The sequence below is a fragment of the Anabrus simplex genome, chromosome 2 (assembly GCF_040414725.1).
Source record: "Anabrus simplex isolate iqAnaSimp1 chromosome 2, ASM4041472v1, whole genome shotgun sequence".
Taxonomy (NCBI): domain Eukaryota; kingdom Metazoa; phylum Arthropoda; class Insecta; order Orthoptera; family Tettigoniidae; genus Anabrus; species Anabrus simplex.
This window is the reverse complement of record NC_090266.1, coordinates 308,464,194-308,482,744: the sequence shown is the minus strand read 5'-3', so window position 1 is coordinate 308,482,744 and position 18,551 is coordinate 308,464,194. Positions and strand designations below refer to the sequence as shown.

Sequence of the window (18,551 nt, the reverse complement as noted above, 5' to 3'; positions counted from 1 at the left end):
GCACCAACACAGATAGGTCTTATGGCGACGATGGGAGAGGAAAGGGCTAGGAGTGGGAAGGAAGCAGCCGTGGCCTAAAGGTACAGCCTTAGCATTTCCCAGGTGTGAAAATGGGAAACCACGGAAAACCATATTCAGGGCTGCCGACAGAGGGGTTCGAACCCACTATCTCCCGAATACCGGATACTGGCCGTACTTAAGCGACTGCAGCTATCGAGCTCGGTAGTTGAAAGATTTGTAAACAAAAGTTGTTGAAAATGGATTCACATGAAAACAGCTTTATTGCCCCCGTGTTTTTGTAGTAGGCAGTTTGTCTTAACTTATTTTTCATCACATTTTAAACAGATATATTCTATAATCGTGGCACTGCACGCACGTGTCTTAAAACATTATTTTATTATATTAAAATTAATTACAATTGTTATTTTACTGTACGTACAGTACTGAATTGTACTGTATGCAGGTAACTTCAAAATGTTTATTTTAATTTTATTATTATTATTATTATTATTATTATTATTATTATAGTGGGTTGGGTATTCGATTAGTTATTCTTCACTTTAATACAGTGCTTCATTAGTCTCGAGGGTCACCGCACGCCACTGCTCTCTGGGATGTTGTCAGTGCGGCCTGGGACGAAGTGGCAGGTGACAATACGTACGATTTTTCCCTAATCGATTCCATGGCCACACGCATGGAAGAGGTCGTGCATAACGACCGTGTGTAGTCCTCTTACTGCCAATGACGGCATGATAAAACAAAGGAAGTGACATGATTCGCCATGTAAGTCAGTGTAGGTAACATGTTTACACTACCGAGACTCGAACTCACGACACCAGGAGCGAGCGGGAGAACTCACGACTTCCTAGGCATGATTACCGCCTTGCCTGACAGACCCTGCACGTTCAGAGGTACTTAGCACAACTGTAACATACCGCCGGACAAAATATATTGCATACATTATGACTAGTGTGGCCACTGGGCGGATAGGCCTATATTATATCCCAGGACGAGAGACTGAACACAAGCCACGCCCTGTGGCCGCCTAAGGACAACGAAATAGAAGGCCATGTTTTATGTTCTATCCTCCCACCCGTACGTGTTGTGGGCAACAAACACTTTCCAGGGGACGCTCACTTTAGGTATCGGCCAAGTGCAGATCTACAAAATCTACAGAAATGGCATATTGCCTGTTCCTTTCGATGCATACTGAAAATTTAGATATGTGACTGCTCTGTCGTCTAAAACCGAAACAGTTTTCATCCACTGAATTCTCCGACAATATATTTAGAGGTTAGTTCATTCACTTTCTGCACGGCTGACCCAAGTACCAGTTATGATCCTGCCATGAATTGAAGACAAATGGGGCGTATTCATTTTTTACAAGTTTCTTTACGTCACACCGACACAGATAAGTCTTATGGTGACGAGGGAGAGGGAAGGGCTAGGGCTGGGAAGGAAGCGATCGTGGTCAGCGCCAGGCATTTTCCTGGTGTGAAAATGGGAAACTACGGAAAACCCTCTTTCGGACTGCAGACAGTGGGGTTCGAACCCACTATCTCCCGAATGCAAGCTCACAGCTGCCCGCCCCTAGGAGCATATTCAGCCTAGGCTAATGCAACTGAGGAAATAAGAGTTTTAAAATCCCACTTTTGGCTATCCTGGAAGTAATTTTCCGTTGCTTCCCACTTCAGCACTAAGCGAATGCCGGGATAGTACCTTCACAATCCCAAGCCATTTACTCCATTTTTCACATAGTTTCTGTGACCTTACCCCAGATAGGTTTCGTGGGGAGGAATTAAATGGCTTCGCTGCTGGCTTTCCACCACCGCCGTCTCAATCCTATATACTGCCTGCTCTATGCTATGCGGTTAACATGCTTCTCAGCGTGAGCTTTTAGTGTGACGAAACTCCGCTAGCGGCGCCAGCTAACGCACCCAACATAGGCCTATCTCCGTACGGTAGCCACGTTATTGTGTTCCAGTGCGTTTGCATCGAGCATTTATATGTATCTCTGGTTGTAAAATGATTAATTGTTGTGTTCTTCTGTATATCAAAGTAGGAAATCCAAATTCTTTGGGTGTGAGGATTCCTGTTATCCCCCAAGTAAAGAACTTTGAGAAAATTGACTTAATGCTATATCAAGGCAAGGATCAACCAAGGGCAATCAATGGATTCCATCCGATTATTCCCGTGTTTGAACCTGAATTTTAGAGATAAAACTGAAATAAAAATATATTGAAGCCAGAGAGCGTGCCTAGTCGGTCTTCAAATTATCCCCATTACCTTCAAACCAGAAAAATAGCTCCACGAAAGACCAGACAGCGACAAGATATTTCTTCGGAAGAAATCTGTGATGAAACAAGCTCTCCAACCGCAGGAAATACAATGGATGACGAGTACGAAATTCATTTGAACAACGATGTATCAATCGAAGTCAATATTCCAACGAGTAAGAATGACAGCAGTGATCAGAAAATCAGACATTAGAGGCTACGATCAAGAATTCTGACGCTGCGATAACAGCGTATGACTAACCATAATGAAGTTAAAAGACTACAGAGACAATTCGAAGACAACCCAGAAATTGATCGTTTGAATAAAGTAAAGCAAGCAGCCAAATATAATGGAAAAACGACCATTAAAAAAAATCAAATCCATAATTTTCGCAAGACAAAATCACGCGGTACTATGTGGCGTGGGGAATAGTATCCCAAACGGTTACGAATATGGCAGGACTCCTGGTCTATTGTCAGCTCCGTCACAAAGTACTCTGGACAGGTAGCCTAAATAGAAAATGTTGATTGTGTTTGTCGGGATTTCCCAATTAGTGAAGGAAAGACTTAAGAGCTGAATGTAAAACTCTCAGACCACTGAGAGGAGTGTAACAGTGATCGCTGATTAAATGGCTAATTAGGTACGGCTCTTCTACAACCGAACCAGTGACAAGTTCGTTTGCGTGCTCAATGTTGAAAGTGTATGCGGCACAGATATTGTAAAATCTCCCGCTCTCGCGAATAAACTGTTGTGTTTTCTTGTGTAATCCGACTTTCAAAGAAGTTATCTAGTCCTGCTGCCTACTTCCTCGTTAAAGGCTTAGAAGTCTCCGATCTATCCCTTGTAGTTAAGAAATGATTACTGTAATGCCTTTCGGCAAAACAATCCAGATTTTGTGCATTTCCATTCACCAGCAGATAAAATACTTACAATGGTTGAATGATGATTTCATCAAATACGTTAAAATAATTAGGTTGGAATCAAAACGTGAAAAACTGAAGCGTCTGACTAATGAGACGGCAGATGCTGTCGCGCTAACTGTGAAATCTATAGTGGAATGTGTGTCTTGTCTGTTACAAAATCGGTTATTTTATGTTCTCACTAGATGATTTTCTGGAGACGCAATAGATCTATTTAGTTCAGTCAGATTGGGTGGTGGATTTAATGACATGACGAACCCACGCACTGCATTATGTGCTATAAAACGTATCCTGAAAACTGGTCATAAACAAAGGGTCAGCGAAATAGTGATATTTTTTTTTTGCGCCCACTGTTGGTAAATAACAGTAAGAAAAGTACGGAAAAGGTGCTCCATTACTCGTGTCGAGAAAATTCTGAAATGGGTATGTACCATGCAGCATGGGATGATCCTAATATAATATCTACTGTATTATTTTACGTTTAGTTTCTTAAGCAAAGCTCAAATGTCAAATGTTAGTTTCTGTATGTCCATTATCTTCCCAATTAGTAACATGTTAGAGATTATTTTTCATTTTATATTGGTATTACGGACCAACTCTCATTTAACCAACATGTTCTCTGGGTGCGGTAAGTGCTGCCATCTGGAATGTCGCTGTAAACGCAATTCTCGTGGCACAGAGCAGACAGTATATAGAGATTGAGACGGCGGTGCTTTCCACACAGACGGCTGAGTTTCGAACCCCAATGGATGCTGGAGTGGAATTTTCACCCGAAAAATCACGAGCCGTCGGGAAGGATATCCGGTCTTAAACGATGGTCTTAACGCAAAATGATTCAGAGTGATTTCTTCTTCATCTTCTTCCAGTCCTTATTTCATTCTCCCCGTGGGGTGTGGGCCACCAGTCCAACAGAGACTAGTGTTTCCCATGACCTGACAAAAAAGCAGGATAATTTGAAAATAATATCAGAGACAGGCTTGTCAGCCATCTAACCTAAACTTCTCGGGTTATTTTTAAAATACACGGTATATATATTACAACTGTCCCAAAAATATACATCAATATTATACATACATCATTGTTTGACCGAATAAATTGAAGTGTACCTTAAGAGTAGGCCCTATGTATATATATTCTCCAGTTCCGAAACGTATGTTAATGTTAACTGTTTCAACATAATTAAATGGTAGGTAGACATGTAGAGTATATAAAAGATTTGAAGCGATGGTTTTGTATGATTGATAAAAGTTATGCCGACTTAATTTTTGACAAGGAAACTGTTCGAATCGAATTGTTACGCTGACCATGTTCAATATCTGCAGACCATCTGGCTGGGCAGTAGTCTTTGTCAGGTCAAAGCCCTGCTGTACGTGTCACATGTTTGTGAACAAAACACGAATAACAATAAAGGAATATTTTCATATGACTAGAATGAAAGGAACAGGAGTATAGGCCACTACATTGAATGAATGACCTCAGATGTGGGTATTGTTCCTTTATAATGGCAAATGGAAGTCTTGCAGTTAATGAATGACTAGAATATATTCAAACGCGTAACGTGAACACACCTTTTTATCACGCACACGCCAGTTTCTTTGCGAATCACCTGTAGAAGGGACGTTATGTGGGGAGATGTGTTCTCAAACTTCGTGAGCAGTGGGTACTCTTCAATAATTCCTCCGTCACTGTGCATTAGTTACACTTGACCGAAAAACCTCGAGAGGAAATAGTTTTTAAAAATGTTCCTCACATTTAACCAAATACTTTCTTGCTCAATTACATTTATCTTCCAGTCTCCTTTATTCGTGCGTCTGTGGAATCGCTAACAGCATAAGTTATTGGGATATCAATACAATAACTTTATACCTTAATAATGCTGACGTTGGCTGTACATCCCACATATTATTTTTACAGTTGTCAGAGATGTCGAGGTGCGGGAAAGTGTTCCGTAGGTAAATCTACAGCTTGTAAGGGTATGGTGTCTTCTGACAACGACGTGTCATAGGTGCGGGAAAGTGTTCCGTAGGTAAATCTACAGCTTGTAAGGGTATGGTGTCTTCTGACAACGACGTGTCATTTTAATGAATTAAGGTGAAGGCTAGGAAGAAAGTTGTAGTGGCCAGTAGGTCGGGAGCAATTCTCGCACTTGACTGAAGTGGAAAATAAAACCATAAAAATTACTTTTAGGATAGTCTAGTGTGGTATTTGAACCCACTTCCCTTCACCCTCGTGAGGCTGAATACACTTCACTCTGGTGAGTGAAAGGGCATGGGACATATTCGATCATCAGTGCCATGTTCGAGTATGTAGGCCTGTGTTGTTGTGGTGACATCCAAGGAAAGTGAACAACTGTTTCCGACGACTCCGATGAACTTCATGAAATTAAAAATACGCGATTTTCCAAATATTTCCAGGAAAGAAAGTTAAAAAACAGGAAAACCGATATTCAAATTAGCAGCCGTCAGTATCTTGTTTTGAACCTCTCGTCTCCCAACGGTGCAGCTTTCTGTTCCACAGAGGATGCTACGAAATTTACAGCTTCAAGGTGTCAAAGTAGTTTAGTCGAGTATATGCTTCTGTTGATGAAAGTATATCATGAATACTTGAATTACAAAATGATGTTTGTTCCAGTGTTTAGTTAACACTGCATCAAGACAAATGACTGAACATCTTTAGGTATCTAATCTCGATCACTCATTGGCCTACCTTGTTTACTGGAACATCACGTGATCGTTTAGGTTTCGATCCAAATGCACAAAAGTAACTAGATCTTAGTGATTGCCTGCATTTTTCTTAAAGTCGGTTTCAGAACTTCATTCACTGAAGGATAGTTTATTCCTTTTTCACACGACGATTATTTTATGTACAATTTCTTCTTTTATCACTATACATTTTATGCTCTTCACTGCGCTCTTGTGCTTGTATATTAGTTAAACAACAGAAGAAAACAATATGGTACATCTGAAGTGGATGATAGGCTACGATTACTTAGTGGAAGTACATTTCTGGACGCAACAACTGATCAGCTGAGGAGTGTAAGCTGCTTCCTGGCACAGTTACTGTCAAACGTTTAATGCATTTGTTACTATAGATGAGACAAATGGTTACTTCCCTGTGTACGCGTTATATTGTAGTATTATAAAATACCCCCCCCCCCGGCGTGGTTTTGAGAGAAATTCTAGTAGACAACCTCTTATTCTCAGCATTTAAGGACACTTTAATTCTCCGTCCCGCGTAGTAGGGAAAATAATACTAATAAACCAGCGGTAAAAGTTCATATAACCACACTTCAGCTGAAAATTGTAGCGTAGATACATTGTAGTGTAGATACAGTATATTTAGATAGTGCCGCATCTTGCCTGCTATATTCGTGTGTTATCTTTCGTTTGTATCTATTAGAGCTTAGTTCTAATAATAATTTGTCTACGCATTTAGCTTTGTTGGTAATCGTTGAGTGCAGTAGTTCTTGCAAATTTCATTTCTGTTTGTGCTTAGTAGTGACATACGGTACCGGTATTGTAACTAGGATACGTCTGAAAGTAGTTTAAAAATTACTGTAGTGTACTGTACAGTAATATACGAGTAGCCTAATATCCTATCAGAATTTAGTGTGCTTATTTTATTATTGTAAAATATTTGTGTAGTATTGGTGTAGTAGAGGTATCCGTAGAAACTCTTACTAAAATTCTGTTGTTGTAATTAGAATAGGCTTAATTGCAGTTTGGAATTGTGTAGTTCTTGTGTATTTCTTCAGATATTCAGTAATTAACAGCAGTTTTTATCCTGTAGGATAAAAAATATAGTAGTATTGTAGTGTAGTCGTATATTAATTACCTTATTGTAGTGTGATCTTTGAGTACTATCACCGACAATATATCCCTCCGTTCATATAATTTTTGCAAATAACTTTATTTTTATTTTCATTTTTTCCGTAAATAATGGCTAAGGAGCACGAGTGTACGAACTGTGGGCGTGGCGAGGCATTGAGGGGTATGAGGGAGGAGTTGGAGAGTTTGAGGGAGATAATTAGGATTCTCACAGAAGACAGGAAGGAAGATAGGACTCCCTCAAACAATGTACAGGTTACAGTAGGTGTACAAGAGGGAGGGGAAGGAAAGGGGGAGTTGTAGAAGACAGGTGGTCTAATGTTCTAAGGGGAAGGAGATTGCAGGCCAGGTGTCTGTTGCTGAGATGTGTGGAAGTAGGAGGAAGGGAAAAGGTAGGAAAGGGAAATGTAGAGTAGAAGATAGGAAAAGACAGGTGGAACAGGGTCATGGGAAGGAGAAAAGGGAGGAGGAAGTAGCTTCTGCAGCTATCAGGAAAGATAGGGCTGACCAGGAGGGGAGGGGATCAAATGAGGTGGGTAGGGTTGAGGCTCTGGTCATGGGGGGTTTCCATCATTAGACACCTAGGGAAAGTGTGTGGAGGAAAGGGAACCAGGGTAGAATGTTATCCAGGAATTAGGTTGAGGCAGATGTTGAAGAGAGGGAGGAGGGGAAGGAGAAGGTGGTAGTGTTTCACGTTGGTACCAACAACGTAAGGCAAGCTGATATAAGTACCAACATAGTTGGAGATGTGTGGGATCTGGTAAATGCAGTACGGGTGAAGTTTAAGAAAGCGGAGACTGTTATTAGTGGAATACTGTGTAGGAGGGATACTGACTGGAGGGTGATAGGGGATTTATATGAGACTATGGAGTGGGTATGTGGGAAACTGGGAATGACATTTCTAGATCCTAATGGGTGGGTAGGAGATAGGGATCTGCGCTCAGATGGCCTTCACTTAAACCGCAGTGGTACGTATAATTAGGAAATTTGTTTGGAAGGGTAATAGGGAGGTACATTCAGGGAAACGGAATGGCCTAGGGAGCGGTGATAAGGGAACAGGGAACTGAAAATCAAGTAGGGATGACATAAAATTGTTAGTGTTGAACTGTAGAAGTATTGTAAAGAAAGGAATAGAATTGAGTAATTTAATAGATATATATTTCTCAAATATTATTATAATATTTATAGATCCACCTGTTCAATACAATACAATCCACTATTTCATGTGGTAAATTTTTTTTAATACATAACACATAAAAGTCAATGGTACATGTTTCACCCTTTTTTTACGGGCATCATCAGCTGATATCAATCTTAGAAATTAATGGATATGGAATCTTTTCAATCTTATAAACTATAGAGTAAAATGTTGGACAATGATTTCATAAAAATTATACTATAACGTCTAAAATAACGATATTGCACCAAAGTATGTTTAAAAAACTGTGAATTAACAGTTTTTGAAGATTAAAACGTTGTTAATCATGAATATTTGAGCGTTTAAAACCAAAATGGATCCTCTTATATATCATTAAGACTGTGACGTCCTTGAGTGTAAGCACAATCGTCAATGGGGGATGTTTGTTCCATTCCCATAGCATGAGTCCAAGATAGTAAAATCACTGTCAGTTATTTAAAACAGAAGTGTGAACGTATCAAATATGATAAAATGTGTACGATTGATATATCTGAAAGTCGTAGAAAAGAAAATGGAACTTCTTGTGGAGATGTTGCTAATGATAAAATGTTGTGTCAAAGCTAGCGGATGTCAGTAATTATGTTGGTGCGGTAATCAAATGGATCCAAAAGACGGTCAAGTGGGTGTTATTAACCCCATTGAAACATTTGTTGGAAGAAATGATCGAGTTTTTTCTGAAACAAAATGTTAAAGAAAGTTAGTTAAATAGTACTGTGCATGAGACTGACTTACTGGTACGGTGCGTGTTAAGTACGTCGGGCTATTCCAGCAACGCTAGCTTGACTGAGCTTTCTGCTTCTAGTATTATAACGGTGTGGCTGAGGCAGCGATGAGCTCACACATGAGTGAAACAGGACACCAGTTTACATCAATTGATAAGGATCTCACTATTCTAAGATGTATAGGCAAAGGAAAACGTATGAATGAATTAGAAAGTATTTACATCTTTTTAGACCAAACCTATAACAAAGACCATAATCTTAATGATGCCACGGAGGCAAAAAATCCTTTATATGAGCTAACTCCAAAGTTATTAGGCATTGTGAATTCAAAACATAATACAATACCGCAGACTTTTAGAACTTCTTGTTCTAAAGCTTCCACCACCTCGTCAAATGTTAGGCCCGCCCATCTTGTTCCTAACAGCCCTCCAATAACAACACCTGCGCGCAAGGATCCGCCCACCCTTAACCCCCTCCATGTCCTTCACTGCCTCAGCCACACCGTTAGGCTCCTTTCACACTACACGGTTTCGACCGTACGGCAAAAAAAACCGTACGGCTCTTTGCCGTGGAGATGTTGCTTTCACACTACAACGGTTTTTTCGCCGTGGGAAGCTCAGTACGTGTCTTGATTCCAGTCATACAAGACATTCTTGGAATGGATCGTGAACAAATTATTGCGTTATGGCTATTTCATCGTCGCCGAAAGAGATAAAAACGAAATCCTCGTCTTTGGGTGCATCCTATCAATAAGAGGAGAGAGGAAGTGGGATTATTTTACACACTTTTTGAAGATCTCAGGAATGACGAAAATAAATTTTTTAACTACTTTCGTATGTCAATTGCCTCCTATGACGAATTACACGGCAAACTGAAGGATGCCCTTCAACGTCAAAACACGCAATTTAGAAACTGTATACAACCTATTGAAATGCTGGCTGTAACGTTGAGGTAATCAATTTGTTTTAAAAATGTTTGATTTTACTTCATCCTCATGACAATGAGTTTAATTGTATTAGGAAGTTGTGCGTTGAATATTTTTAAATATATTAATCTATTTTTAGCTTGCTGTTAATATACTGTTATCATTGTATATATATAATTGTACAGAAAGTATTTATTTAGTATCTCTTTTAACATTGTCGTGTTAAGTACCGTACTTTGTGCCGAAAAAGAAATGTAGTATTCGCTCCTTCTTTAAGGCCATAAACATTGTTTCAAATCATGGCAGACACAATGTTAGGAGATTTATGAACGACTGAGAATAGTACAATTGAATTTTATTGGCGAATGAAATATTACAACACTAACTGGAGACATCTGCATTTTAAAATTCTCTATTTACTTAAATTGTTTGACATTACATCGGAGAAGAAAGTAAGATGAATACGGGTGGGTAATACATTAATAATTACCGGTACCAAAGTCAATATTATCAGCACTTGAAGATTCTGCTGAAGCTGTAGAAGGACTGTGCAGCACGTCACTCTCTGGAGAGGTGCATTGTCCGAACTGCTGGAAGTGTTGCACTGTTGACTGTTGATTACAACTGATTACAATTTATCTCATTAATGCGGGGTAGCGTCTCGTTTGGTTGTGGTGGTACTGCATGCTGAGTTGCAATCACCGGCTGTTGGGCTAAGTACTAGGGAGGCCGGTTGGAGGTTACTATTTGGGAGGGAAACGAAGGGGGTAGACCTGAAAAATTTTGGTTTTGAAGGAAAAAAGGAGATGGACGATCACAAAATTGGTTAGGTTGAGTTGAAGGCTGAGTCGGAAATTGCTGATGGGCGGGCATGGTAGTTGAGTAGTGGAAATGTGTAGGAGGGTGAGCAAGCATTCCCTTCTTTCTTTCATTAATTCTTTCAATAACTAAGTACTTCTATTTGAAACTGAAGAAAGTCTTGTTCGTCAAATTTATCCAAATGAGGCATCCGACTTCGTGAAAATGACATTTTGCTGCAAGGACTGCCTGCTTCTAGAGCTTTCAAAACTCTCATTTCGACCTCATCTGGTTTTCTGTGTTTTCTGCTTCTTGTTTGAGATGCTCGCTTTGGGATACCGGTACTCTCATATGACGTGGAAGCTTGCGGCTCTATATCTACTTCCTGTACATTCTCCAGTCCTCTATCACTTTCTGATTCGAAGCTATCCACCGTCTCCCGACCATGATAGAGTTTCTCTAAAAACTGCATTTGGTCAGAAAATACATACGTTCTTAGAATTTTTGCCTTCGCACCACTTTTCTTGATATCTTTAATTTTTTTCTTGGACTTGGCAAAGGAGTCACGGAGATTGGTCCACCCCCGTATTACTTCTTTTCCTAAAAAGAGGAAGAAACCATTGTAAAAATAATTACTATAACAGTTTATTACTTATCCTCTTAATTTCTTTTCGACAAAAACTGAGTTAATGATTTACTGTATTTTCAGATATCTGGCAAGTGGTTGTACGTTTACTACGTTTCTACTGCAAGTAAAATTGTTAAAGATGTATGCAGAGCAATCTGGTCACTGATGCGAGAAGACTGCATCCCGACACCCACACCAGAAATATGGGAGTCAATCGCTTCTGGATTTGAAAATACCGCTAACTTCCCCCATTGCTTAGGAGCAGTCTATGGCAAACACATACGTGTTACGTGTCCATTTGACAGTGGATCAATGTATTTTAATTACAAAGATTATTTCTCTTTAGTTCTAATGGCTCTAGCAGACTCCAGATACCGATTTGTCTATGTTGACGTATGAAGCTATGGTAAAGACTGTGACTCTTCAATATTTAAGCAATCCAGGTTGTGGCAGTCAATAGAAAACAACAGTCAACAACTACCCGAAGAAAAATCTTTACCAGGAACGGAAAGTCCACAAGTTCCGTACTTTTTCGTCGGAGATGAAGCATTTGGACTAAACAAACATTTATTACGGCCTTTTGGTGGAACACATTTAACAGTTAAGAAAAGAATATTTAATTATCGATTGTGCAGGGCACGTCGATATGTTGAATGTGCCTTTGGCATTCTCACCAATAAGTGGCGTGTGTTTCACCGACCTATTAATGTAGAGCCAGATTTTGCCATCATCATTGTCAACGCTTGCATTGTTTTACACAATTTTGTACGCGAAAGAGATGGATTTGTAGTTGAAGATACCACATCAGTCACAGGTTTGGAAGATTTGCCACCAGGGAACACCACAAGAGGAGGTTTGACAGCAAATAATCTTAGAAACACACTTTGTAAATATTTTGTGTCAAATGTCGGAAGCGTGTCATGGCAAATGTCAAAGATATAAATTATCAGTAGGAATTCATTTCAGATACAAAAGAGCCATCTGTGCAGTGAAGAAGTGTTCACTTTTGTAAAATAATTAGTATGCTGCTATTTAACATAAAAGCTTGTCTGTATTAGTTCAACGGAAGACAGTAATATCAGTTAATGAATAATAATACAGGCTGTAGAGATTGTTCATTGTTTCAACTCTTTAATATTCATTTTAATAATAGGATGATTTCTTAATATCAGCAGTTTGTGGCTAAAAATTAAATTATGAAATTGTATCATAAATATATTTTTTTGTGAATCTGTATCGTGTAATAATACTGTATAACTGAAAGTACACTTACCAAACGCATTTTTTTTCTTTATCTTCAATTACATCAAAATCTGGTTTCAGTTCTAAGCAAACTTCACGCCAGGCTTTTCTTGTCACATTCCGATCTTTGTAAATGTCTAGAGTTTTGTCCCACAACACAGGCCTGGCTTGGACCAGAGTAATCAGAATTTCAGAATCCACGTCAGCCACTTCACTAAACCAATCGTAAATCCTATAAAGCAATGCGCTGAACACTTCACCAATAAACCAGTAAACACTGCGATACTAATGCGTATAAACTAAACTAGAAAAAAGTTATCTCTCGCGTTATCTCCTCAGCTCGACAGCTGCCGTACGATTTAAAAAACCGTACAGTGTGAAAGCATGCATTTAGCTGCGTGCGCCCCTGAGTCAACGGCAGCCGTCCATTCCAGTGGCAAGACACGGCTGCTACACGGCACGGCAACGGTACGGCTGCCGTGCCGTGTAATGTGAAAGGTCTAATGCTCTTCTTCACGCCACTAATGGAATGTCGCCGTACGGTTTATTTTTGCCGTACGGTCGAAACCGTGTAGTGTGAAAGGAGCCTTATAATACTAGAAGTAGTGGTGGGGACGGAGCGGAGCAGTTGTGACGTCATCACCCGGTAGTACCGAGTAAACTACCGAGGGAATGTAATGTGGCGGCACGTTTAAATTCGTTATTGGTATGGCAACGTAAATTCAATACCTTTTCTCATAACAATTTTGCTGAATACAGCAATGTTGCTTTCTGCTGGAGAAGCCGACCTGCTCATTTCATCCTTGTGATGCCTCTTGATATAATCTTGATATGCCACCACCCGTCGCGTAAATGCGGCCGCAAAATTTGCATTTTGCTTATTTTTATCACCAGTAATTTCAAAGAACTGCCATGCATCAGACGGTTTTCGTGGCATTTGTGGTACAAATTTCAGTAAAAATTTATGCAATTCCTTAAATTTTCTAAAACATGAATACCATCTCAAAATGGGATGAAATATCAAACTAATGCCACAATTATTATCTACTATGCTTTGCATTATCTACAAAACACAACAAGCGGAGGAAATATAGACGCAAATTAAGAAACACAGACTGAATACAGGCATATTACTCTTACAAGGGGTGGCCACGACGTTCGGATCACGGAGTATCTTCAAACTTTGTACACATTTAGTAGTCCATTAGGACAAGATAATGTGCAAGCAGTGAGGTGTACTACTAAGGCGTTCTCGAGAAAATCTCAAGATAAAATTTTCGCGTCGAATATGTACCGGTGCGTTGCGATCATGAGCGCGAAACGGTGGTGGTCGAGTGGTTAACGTCAAGCTCCGTAATCACTTGGCTCGCTGGATCGAGTCCCGCTTGTCGTTTCGTTTTTCAACACTGGTCAAATTCTTTCATATGCATTACAATTCAAAGGTAATATACTGAAAAAATGTATATTTGCATGAACTTTTATTGGATTTCCACTGTTATTTGGCTCTTTACTAATGTTTATCATTACAAAAATATATTTTCTTTCTTTCTTTCTTTCTTTCTTCCTTTCTTTCTTTCTTAATCCGTTTACCCTCCAGGGTCGGATTTTCCCTTGGACTCAGCGAGGAATCCCACCTCTACCGCCTCAAGGGCGGTGTCCTGGAGCGTGAGGGTTTGGGTCGGGTATACAACTGGGTAGGATGACCAGTACCTCGCCCAGGCGACCTCACCTGCTATGCTGCACAGGAGCCTTGTGGAGAGATGGGAAGATTGGAAGGGATAGGCAAGGAAGAGGGAAGGAAGTGGCCGTGGCCTTACATTAGGTAGGGGCCTACATCCCGGCATTTACCCGGTGGAGAAAGAAATGGGAATCTACGGAAAACCACTTCGAGGATGGCTGAGGAGGGAATCGTACCCTCATCTACTCAGTTGACTTCCCGAGGCTGAGTGGACCCCGTTCCTGCCCTAGTACCACTTTTCAAATTTCGTGGCAGAGCCGGGAATCAAACTCGGGCATCTGGGGGTGGCAGCCAATCGCACTAACCACTCCACGACAGAGGTGGACTACAAAAAATATATAATTTATAATTATCAACAAGTAAACGGCCCAATGCATAAAGTATTCCTGAAAATGTATGCCTGTCGTGATTTGTGAAATCCCTCATAACAGACAGTGAAATCGAGTAAGGTACCCGGAACTGCTTTGCACCTGGACGCTCTGACCTGCAATATATATGAAAGAATATGACCAGTGTTGAAAAACAAACAGTGAAAAGCGAGACTCGATCCAGTGATCCAGCGATTAGGGAGCTTGAACGCTAAGCACTCGACCGTCGCCACCTCGTGCTCGTGACCGCAACGGACCGGTACACATTCGACGCGAAAATTCTCTTGCGATTTTCTTGAAAACGCCTTGATAGTACGCCTTACTATTTGCACATTATCTTGCCCTAATAGACTACTAAAAGTGTACAAAATTTGAAGATGATCCGTGATCTCAAAGTCGTGGTTTCCCCTTGTTAAACACGTGTCGTGCGTTACACTGTGCTCTGGTCGTCCACGAGTATACTTGCAGGGGATCGGTGGTGCGCTCTACCGCTACAACCGGATTACTCATCGGCATTACTCGCTCCGTCCCCACCTCTAACTAGAAGTAGAAAGCTCAGTCAAGCTAGCGTTGCTGGAACAGCCCGACGTACTTAACACGCACCGTACGATTAAGTACCGCCTTAGGCATTTTTGACGTACGGGAAGTCTCATGCACAGTACTATTTAACTAACTTTCTTTAACATTTTGTTTCAGAAAAAACTCGATCATTACTTCCAACAAATGTTTCAACGGGGTTAATAACACTCACATGACCGTCTTTTGGATCCATTTGATTACCGCACCAACATAACTACTGACATCCGCTAGCTTTGACACAACATTTTATCATTAGCAACATCTCCACAAGAACCAACTTGTGAAAATTTGGATTATATAATTCCACCTTTACAATACTGCAAGTGTCTTTATTAAAAAGACTACATTAAATTACATTCATGATACATGTTTCGTCCTCTTATGGGACATCTTCAGTCACAAATACAAAACATTAAAAACAAGGCGAGGACACGTTGAATTGAGTAGATAAAAAGTCTTAGTATCATGTGACGCGGCGTGGTGGCGTCTTGTCAATCATCAATATTAAAATGGTGCGGCGTGAACATGATGTGAAACATGAAATCCAATAAAATCATAAGTTAAAAATGTTGTTCAAAACGTCGAATTGTCAATTATAAAACACAGTAAGTGGCTGTGCGAATAAAATTATGTGCCTATTGCACAAAAACAGTGTTGAGGTGATGCCACATTACAACAGCTTTCTTGATTAGGAAATGGAGTTATACTGGTGATACAAGTTGAAACTGATAGTGTGTTGACAATAGGGGCCTAAAAAGAAAAAGATATATGAATGAACTAAAGAAATAAAATTCAATTGAAATGTAAACTAAGTGCCCATCCAGTCACTCACCTCCTTTCCCGTCCTACATCGACCACTCCACCTCAAGTGCTAAAGCTAACTGAGTGACGTCCTTGAAGGTCGTTGAGGACTGACCGTGAGGGGAGGTTGAGGGGAGTTTGATGTAAGGGGAGAGGCGTGAGGTAAAGCATTACTCACGCGCCTTCGTGAAAAGAATTTCTTGATTAACTCCTCGACAAGTATATTAATGTCCTCCGATATCTCATTAAGATTATAAATCGGGTTGCATTTTTGATCAATATTTATAAAAATGTTTTCTAAAATATTCAATAGATTACCTTTCTTACATAAATGGAGAATTTGAAGGTCTTGTTGTATGCCCGTGAATGAATGATTAGTATCGTCCATATGAGAACCGAATGCTGAGAATCTGCCGTACTTTGACGCATTAACATGTTCACCATGCCTTATATTAAAATTGCGGCCTGTCTGTCCGATATAACTGGCGGAACACTGCTGGCACTTTAATTTGTAAACACCTGATTTCTGAAATTTGCTACTGCCGCTGTTGATAGTGTGTTGATTGAAGAAAAGATGAGCGTTGTTATTGGTTGTTTTAAAAGAAACTTTCATATTAAGTTTCTTGAAAACATTCGTGATATCGTATATTTTATTGTGACTATAGGTAAAAAGGGCGTAACTATCTTCTTTCTTTTAGGTATCCTTAGTTAATGTGGAAAATGATTTTTTTCTCAATTTTGCTAATAATTTTATCCACAAATTGCCTGTTGAACCCGTTTCTTTTTGCTATAAAATAAATAGTATCCAACTCATTTTTACGATCTGCTTCTGACATGGGTATATTATAAGCTCTATAAATCATACTGTAAAAGGAAGCCCTCTTATGTGCTGCAGGGTGTACGGAATTTTGTTTAATTACGTTTGCCGTTTGAGCGGGTTTCCTGAATATTTTAAACCTAAGATTATTAGAGTCATTAATAATTGTTGTCAAGAAATTTTAATGCTTATTATTTTCACTTTCGAAAGAAAATTTAATCTGCGAATCCATATTGTTTAATTGTTCTAATACCTCCTGTCCATTAGTAATGCTATGGTCTATTATAGCAAACGTATCATCCACGTATCTCAACCAGCTTATTATACCTTTAATGTTGTTAATTTTGCTCTTTTCAAGAAAATCCATATAAATTTCCGCTATAATTCCCGAAGCTGGGGTTCCCATAGGAAGACCTTCCTGTTTATATATTTGGCCGTTGAAAGTAAAGTAATTATTAGCGACGACGAACTCCAAAATATTAATGAAATCGGCTATCTCTTGCCTACTCAAATTACTATATTTAAGTAGATTATTCTTTACAAGAGTTATTGTTTTTGATACTGGAATATTCGAGAACATATTTTTGACGTCAAATGAATACATCTTATAGTTTGATTGCATGTTTAAATCTTTAATACGATCGCAAAATTCTTTGGAATTCTTAATAGACCTATTACCCTCAAATTTATAATTTTTTTTAGAAAATTGTGTATAAATCTAGACGTCTTATATATAGGGCTATTTCTGAAATTAATGATGGGTCTTATAGGTATATTATCTTTATGCACCTTCGGTAGTGCCCTAGCCGTCGGAATACTCGGGTTCATATTAATAAGTTTTTGAGACTCCCTTTCATTAAGGATGAAAGAAGATTGTTTAAGAAGTTTCTTTAAGTTTCTCTGGATGATATTCGTCGGATCTTTTTTCATAATTTTGAATGAATTCTCTACGAAAAAGGTTTTGGTTTTCTGTATGTATGATTCTTTATTCATAATGACCGTCACATTCCCCTTGTCTGCCTTAGTCACAATCAAACCATTCTCAATTTTCTGTTTCAATGAAGCTATTGTTTGGTTATGACGTTTAGAAAATCTATCTTTATCATTATTTATTAAATTAGAAAGTTTTTTCTTTATATTAAATCTCGTCTCTGTTTGGTTCTCTATCGGTAACTTTTGTATTGCACTTTCGGCTTCCGCCGTGATCGTGATCGCGTCTTTAAGTTTAAAATGAACGGGCCAATTGAATTTGGGACGTTTCTCCATAACACTTATTTCGGTCTTATCAAAACAAGTCTCTGAAAGATTAATAACAGGCTCCTGAAATACAGGAATGGTTGAATGAGTCTGATTGTTATAATCCTTAGACGAAGGAGAATCAGTCTCAGTTCTCTTACTATTGCGCCTAAGCGTGTTAGTTTTGTTGATTAACTTGTTCTGTTTATCTACAAGTACATGTGCGATTTTATCATTTACATAATTTTGAAACGAACTCCATTCTAATGGGGCAATGGAGGCAGACGCGATGAGATGGGCCTCGTATAAGTGAGTGTTAAGTAATGCTTTTTTCCTATAAAGAAATTTAATTTCGTTCCTAATCCATAGAAAGTTTGATTTATGTTGTGTCTTTCTATGCCAATAGGACAATACATTCTTGTTTTGAACAGATTTCAAAAAATTGGGGACGAGTCCCTCCTTGAGACAGTTTTTC

General features: G+C 39.3%; 1 protein-coding gene and 2 pseudogenes across 1 annotated transcript in view; 1 reads left to right on the top strand and 2 right to left on the bottom strand.

Moving 5' to 3' along the window:
• The window catches only part of LOC136864073 (mitochondrial carnitine/acylcarnitine carrier protein), a 332,454-nt gene that overhangs the window by 263,579 nt on the left and 50,324 nt on the right, over positions 1–18,551 (bottom strand). The window lies entirely within an intron of this gene.
• LOC136864072 (uncharacterized) lies at positions 8,211–12,237 on the top strand (annotated as a pseudogene).
• On the bottom strand, positions 10,015–11,265 carry LOC136864074 (uncharacterized; annotated as a pseudogene).